Source organism: Mixophyes fleayi, chromosome 8 (genome assembly GCF_038048845.1).
Source record: "Mixophyes fleayi isolate aMixFle1 chromosome 8, aMixFle1.hap1, whole genome shotgun sequence".
In the NCBI taxonomy this organism is placed as follows: Eukaryota; Metazoa; Chordata; class Amphibia; order Anura; family Limnodynastidae; genus Mixophyes; species Mixophyes fleayi.
Window position 1 is genome coordinate 25,851,041 of NC_134409.1, and position 7,235 is coordinate 25,858,275.

Here is a 7,235-nt window from a genome sequence, read left to right on the forward strand (position 1 = left end):
TTTTTTTTTTTTTTTTTAAGTGCGACATGGAAATGGGATGTGATAAACGTATGACCGTCAGAAGCAGATAAGGTTTAGAACATGAATGTGTTTAAGTGGGAGTTTCTAGGAAATACATTTGTGGTATAGGAATAACTAACAAAATATGGCGCATACTAGGTGTGACATTTATATTACTAAATGCTGGCCCCACTGCAAACAGCATTGTGCTTTGTATTACAGCCTATCATTTCTCCCCCATTTAACATAATAAAGCAGTGGGACCAGTCTATCCTTGGGTTTACCCAGATCAACTTTAAATGGGAAATAACAAAAATGAAATAAAAGAAAGCACATTCATGAAAGCATCAGATAGGAGGTATGTGAACACACCGCAGGATGCAAGGTTTCTGGTGCTCCACAGACAATTAGTATGCTACTTAAACATGCATGTACACACGCAAAAAAGTGTAATGGATGAACAGGGGGGGAAAAAATGAAGATGAAACAAGTCATTAGTAATGCACCATTAAGTACAACACAACTTATGTCCTCTACTTCTTGTTGGCGCATTGATCTGTGCCGCTCTCTTTAACTACATCAATGTATCCGTGAGGAGCGTGTGTGGAGAGGAACGATCAGGCTCAGTTTACACTCTACAGAGCCAGACAGAGATCTCCAGTACATTACTATAGGAAGACTGATACTGCGGGCAGACAGAACAACTGCACGCTAGGAGAATGCAGCTTCCAGAAACTAGTATATCACCTATTACAATCCAGTTTGCATTGGTACAAGGAGAAAGCAGCTTATCCTAAACCACAAGGAGATTCAGATGTTTGTCTTCTAGAAGATCCAATGTCTCAGCGCTTAAGTTTATTGAAAGAACTGTTTGAGAAGTGAAATAGTAAGCACCCCCAGACCTTATCTACATGTGATACTAGGAATTCCTTAAGCTGCTCAGACATTCCCAGAAACGTCAAATCTTTAGTTGCTCTTTGAAAACCCATCTTTTCTTCTTTTTTTTTTTGCAAGAGGTGACCTTATCCCCGATAACACTAATGCACCCTCACAACTGTTTGAATCTCCACTCTGAACATTTGCTTCTCTTGTTTCCGCTGTGCCCTCCTCCACTTAGAATGTAAGCTCTGTAATGAGCAGGGTCCTTCATACATTTTGTTTTCATGTCTGCAATTATTTTGTCTACCTTGTACGTCCCTATTGTATGCGTGTCCTGTTTCCCTCACTGTATGGCGCTGCGGAGCACTGTGGTGCCTTACAAATCTAAGATAGTAGTAACAGGTATTTTTGCATGGCTCTTTATTCTAGGGACATCTTGCATTTCGTAATTATGTGTCCAACGCAAAGTTTCTTCCACTGAGCATGCGGACCACTCGTGCTAGTACTTTCCAACTACATCGATCAGACACTTGTGGCCAATGCCGCTTTGAAAGGCAGAGTTTGGACCCTCACATGCAAGTGGAGCCCAGTAGGGTGTGAAGACGCCTTTAAGCTTTTCCCTTTACAACTGCGTCAGTACTTTAGTTATCATGTAACACTTCCAAACATTACTTACGAAGGGTTAATCATGTGCCTACACAAGATAGGTGCAAAGTGTCACTCACCTTTTTGACCTGTATGAGATCCCATCAGAACACAGTCCTAAATATGTGAGGGGGCTTCAGTGGTCTGAAGCACAGCGGGGGAGATAATACATTATTTGTTGCAGTGAAAAGTCAGCCTGACACTGAATAATGTATTTCACGCCCACGGTTCAAAAAAAGGATTGAAGGTAAATAGCCTACTTATCCTCTAACAAGATGTGCACATTAACTCCCATCATTACCATCACACTATATTTACAGCCAGAGCGCACTTGGAGACCTATGCAGTTCATAGCACTCTGTACTGCATTTATAAGGAATTATTACGCTGGTCCATTAAGGTATCACCAATTAGAAGAAACTTTCTTATTATTTTGAACATTTCAAACCTATTTCTAAGAGCTCTTCAGTCCCCTTAATGTTGCTTATCCTGCCAAAGAACATCCTTAATATCACATCCCCTTTCACTTGGATGTACCGTTCAAGTCATCTGAAAGCCTCCTGCGCTGCCAATGCATTTTATCTTCTTTCCCTCTAGTGCCAAGATGTGTCTTGGTTATACCTTGAATCATCCTACATTACTTAGCGATATATATTTGTTCGAAACAGGATGTCGGATTCTGTCCATGCTCTGCTCAGCCACCTTCATGCCAAAGCACATCTTAAACAGTGCATCACCTCTGCTTTCCTGTTGTCTTGCAATATTCCGATAAATAAATTACACCAACTTCTCGGAGACAATATTAATCACACTCTCCAGATGGAGCCATAAAGAAGATGGACAATGGCACTTCGGCAACCTTCAATAACTATTGGAGGCAGTGAGAAGAGAATGGCTGCATTAACCACTTCTTCAGCGCAGGAATCAGCAGGGCATCATTTTGCACTTACACTCAGGCCCGGCGCTCCCATTAGGCAAGGTTAGGCACTTGCCTAGGGCGCCGGGCTCTGGAGGGCGCCACAGAATAATAAAAGACTTTAAAACTGTGCGGCGACCGCTGACCATATCTGTCACGGCCGCCGCACAGCATCAGATGCACGGGGAGGGCGGAAGAGGCTATTTTGTCACCACCGCCGCCTCTCTGCTCCGTCTCCTCTCCTCCACTTACTAGTGTCAGTGAGTGGAGGGGAGGAGACGGAGCAGAGAGGCGGCGGTGGCGAGACAAGGTACGGAGAGGAGGGAGGAGGGAGCTAGGGTCCACGGCGCCGCTTTTTTAAAAATGCCCAGGGCGCCGTGGACCCTAGCACTGGCCCTGCTTACGCTATACCCTAAGGCAGCAAACTTGTAAGCAAAGAACTCAGAAAAAGAGGTCAAACTAAATGCAAGATGTGTGGCTTATGTAATCAGCCAATTATAGAGCTTTACCTAGGGATAACCTGGGATAGGTTGAACAGCTGAGAGCAGCTATCACAAGCAATACTTGTGTGGGGAGAATCAGATTCAACCTATGCTAAAGAATATGATTAATATCAAAAGCTCAGGTGATCGCTTATTATTGGGAGATTACATATTAGAATTGTTTGAGCAATGCAAATAGAGCTACGTGGGAGACCGGGTTTCAGGGAATACATTTACCTGGATTATTTAAAATAATTGAAGCTTTATTGCTAAAGTCCACGTGTGTGGAAAGCAGCCAAGAGCATAATATGTTAAGAATGTGGTAAATGACATAAGAAAACTGCTCTACGTTTTGTTAGAATTCCTACTTTATGTAATACGCTTGCATATTTTTTTGTAGCGTTTCTGGGAAAGTTGTACCGTTTGTTAATGCTTCACATTTCTTTTACTTCTCACATTTTACATCTACAAAAAAAACATTGCGCTTTCTCCTTTGTAAAAGTAGTGAGGATCTGTGTTTGATTTTACCGTTAAATCACTTTGCTCAAAACCCTGAATTATGCTTGAACAAAAATTATTCAAAGAAAGAGGTGCTGCAGCTCAATCCAATTTCAAATCACTATTAAGCTACCTGTAAGTACTCAACGTAAACTGCATTTAAACAGGAGACAAAAAAATAGAGCAGTCATGGGGAATTCTCCTGCATTAAACTTCATAGAGCATGTACTGTGTGTTACATTGTGAATGGGCAGTAGTAATTATGCACGTGTTGTAAGTAATGATTGTATATTACACTTATTGTTTAAGGTTGAATTGATTGTCTATTCAGATAAGTCACCTACAATCAAGACTCTAAAGGACCAAGTCAATTCTTCACAACGAAATTTTGCGTACCAGATTCAGCAATACCTGGAAGAGTGCCCAGCAGGACCTCACACTGAATTTAGGAGGCCCCTCTTGACTCGTTTTTCAGATAATTATAAACTTAAAAAAATATGCATAACTGTTGTATATTGGCAACGTTATATACTTACACGGTCCCTTAAATCTAAAATAAGTGCTAAATGAAAAACATTCTGATTGAGAACAGAAGACAGGGTAACACAATGAGACAAACTACAGGAGCACTGCAGAACAGTTGTTAACAGGGTCTCTTTAAATCAGTGTAAGATGAGATAAATAAAACGGGAGAAGTGGAGGCGGTGTGGGACAATGATCCTCACTAATAATAAACAAGAATAAATCAATCATTGCTAAAGTATGGGTCCAGAGAGTCTGCTGGCCATTGATCAGTAATGCATATGCTGCAGAACTCATTAAACAAAGCAGAGCCTTTAATTGAATTATACTACGCCCTATGTGGGGACAGCTTTGCTGTTGTAAATGTAGATTTTATTTTTATCGACTGTCAAAGAAAATAAAGAACCTTGTTTTAATGCTGAACAACATTGATACAAGGAGTAAATATTGTGTCTTCAGCGTGTATGGGAAGCCGTCTTGTGAAATACAATACGCTAAAAAGGAAGGGACACAACTGTTCAACATGTCTGATTAAACCAGTGTTTTAAATTAAATCCTCGCTGGTCAAGCATATCAGGAAAACATCGAAATTTACAATTTAAAGAGCAGTTTGAAGTAATTTCACAAAATCAAGTAATAAACTTGCTCTAGTCCTGGAGTTACGGTCAACTATCTTGCAACTATATGACCAAGGTTTGCTGGTGAAAACATTCAATTACAAAGAGTGGTCACTAAATCTTAACAGCCCCACTGCAGTTATTAGCTTAAAAGGACAATTCCACCTTCCCAGTTGTTATATTTTAAGTCAACTCTGACCCCCATTGCATGTCTTTACGTCAATAACATTAACCCCCAGGTTTCCGTCTCCTCTGCGACGTAGGGGTGCATAATCCCACCACCGAGGGTCCTACGTACAAGATTGGCCACAAGCATTGCCCTATGTTGGCCCCGACTCCTGCTTTCTACATCGTGCCAGTTCAGGCAGACGACAAACGTCATTGGCCTAAAGTGGCGGAAAGACAAATTCAGAAGTTGGAGCCAACATAGAGCTAAGTTCTACTCCTCTCACACAGAAACACACTCTGAAAGGAGCGAGAGGCTCAGGTTCCTGTTTTCAAGAAGTAAAACAATGCTGCCTGAAATGAATTATTACACATACAAGGGAAGAGCAAAACCATATCTATAAACACTCATGCACATAGTAATTCCATCCTCTGACCACTTACGGGCAGATTCAATTCAGGCCGCGGTGCCGCTGAACATAGCATCCATGCTCGGATGCGCATATTGCAGCCTAGTATGGTAAGGAAACGTCGCTCGTTTTTCTGCGCTCCTCTATGGTTCACGAGAGAAAATCAGTGAAGATTATAGTCAAAACACTGCGGCACCTGGCGCCAAATTGAATATGCTCCATAGTTTGCGGTATATTTGGTGTACGTAAGGTTCCAACATGCTGCTGTTGTGGTATAAAAGGAAGAATATACCATACAGAACTTACACATTTTACAAAACAGTTAGAGATATAATAAATAGAAAACAAAAAATGATGAGCCCAAGTAATTCAGGACAAGGCTCTGTAACAGAATCCTCATATATGGTAGAATACTTGCTTATTTTAACCAAAAACTATATTTCAACAAATTATCTTTCTTACGCCTCTACAATTTTATTTTTACTTTTTAAATTAAAATGGCTACAATACAATATCCTACTATGAAAACGTCCTTGGGCACTGAACCTGTGCGGATCATTGCTATGGCAGTAAACCAGATTTCACATACATCAATATCAGAATAATTTGTTTATTGGTAGATTCACCTATTCTCATGCAAGAAAACATCAAAAACCTGCTTAACCCTAGTGCATCGCGAACACATTGCTAAGGACTGAACACTTAAATAAGTTGTGTGCAGTCGTTTTGTGATTCATTATAATATGCAGCAGTAAGAACTTCACAAGAATGGTCTGAGGGTTGCGAAAGGCCTCAACCAAGCCAGCCACTGAAAGGGTAAAGGGTATCACAAGGGATGTAGCCAACTGACCGGGGATATTGTGGCTATAAGAACACATTATTTCTAGCCAAAAAAAAAAAAAAACAGAGCACTAACAAACTGGCTTGAAGTGATGAGTACATCATTATGAGCAGCAGCTATTTATATAGCGCCACTAATTCCGCAGCGCTGTACAGAGAACGCCCTCACATCAGTCCCTGCCCCACTGGAGTTTACAGACAGACAGACAGAGACAGACAGACAGACAGAGACAGACAGACAGAGACAGACACAGACAGACAGAGACAGACAGACAGAGACAGACAGAGACAGACAGAGACAGACAGACAGAGACAGACAGAGACAGACAGAGACAGACAGACAGAGACAGACAGAGACAGACAGACAGAGACAGACAGAGACAGACAGAGACAGACAGACAGAGACAGACAGAGACAGACAGAGACAGACAGAGACAGACAGAGACAGACAGAGACAGACAGAGACAGACAGAGACAGACAGAGACAGACAGAGACAGACAGAGACAGACAGAGACAGACAGAGACAGACAGAGACAGACAGAGACAGACAGAGACAGACAGAGACAGACAGAGACAGACAGAGACAGACAGAGACAGACAGAGACAGACAGAGACAGACAGACCAAGTTCCATTTAATAACAGCCAATTAACCTACCAGTATGTTTTTGGAGTGTGGGAGGAAACCCACGCAAACACGGGGAGAACATACAAACTCCACACAGATAAGGACATGGTTGGGAATTGAACTCTCAACCCCAGTGCTGTGAGGCAGAAGTGCTAACCACTAAGCCACCGTGCTGCCCAAAGATTACATAGTGGGCTTTACTAATATTTTATAAAACTGCATGAACTGCTGTTATAAAATAAAAAAAGTTATCGCTCACTCACCTGTGATTTGTCAGCAGTTGTTCAGCCAGTTTCCAATAATACTGTGTCCAGTAGCTGGCCGCCATAGGTAACAACGCTATTGTGCAGGAGCAGGGCATACGTAACCCTAATTGTTTATTCTGTGAACGCTAATAGAAGCTCTATTACAAGCAGCATGCATACATCTTTCTACAAGGCACGCAAGGTTAAAAACCTATAACCATTGCACTGAGTTTAAGAAAACATAAACCATACAGCACAAGGCGTATACACCGGTATGAGCAGGAAGACAAGTCTGCAAATTATGTTCTGATGTAAATGTCAACTGCAAGCCTGCTGTATGCGCAGGTATCCCTGCTGGGGACCACAGTGCTGATTACTAATAAATCCAC

General features: G+C 41.7%; 1 non-coding gene across 1 annotated transcript; it reads right to left on the reverse strand.

Annotated features, from left to right (window-relative positions):
- Positions 1-598: 598 nt before the first annotated feature.
- On the reverse strand, positions 599-733 carry LOC142100556 (small Cajal body-specific RNA 3). Its single transcript, XR_012678854.1, has one exon.
- Positions 734-7,235: the final 6,502 nt, after the last annotated feature.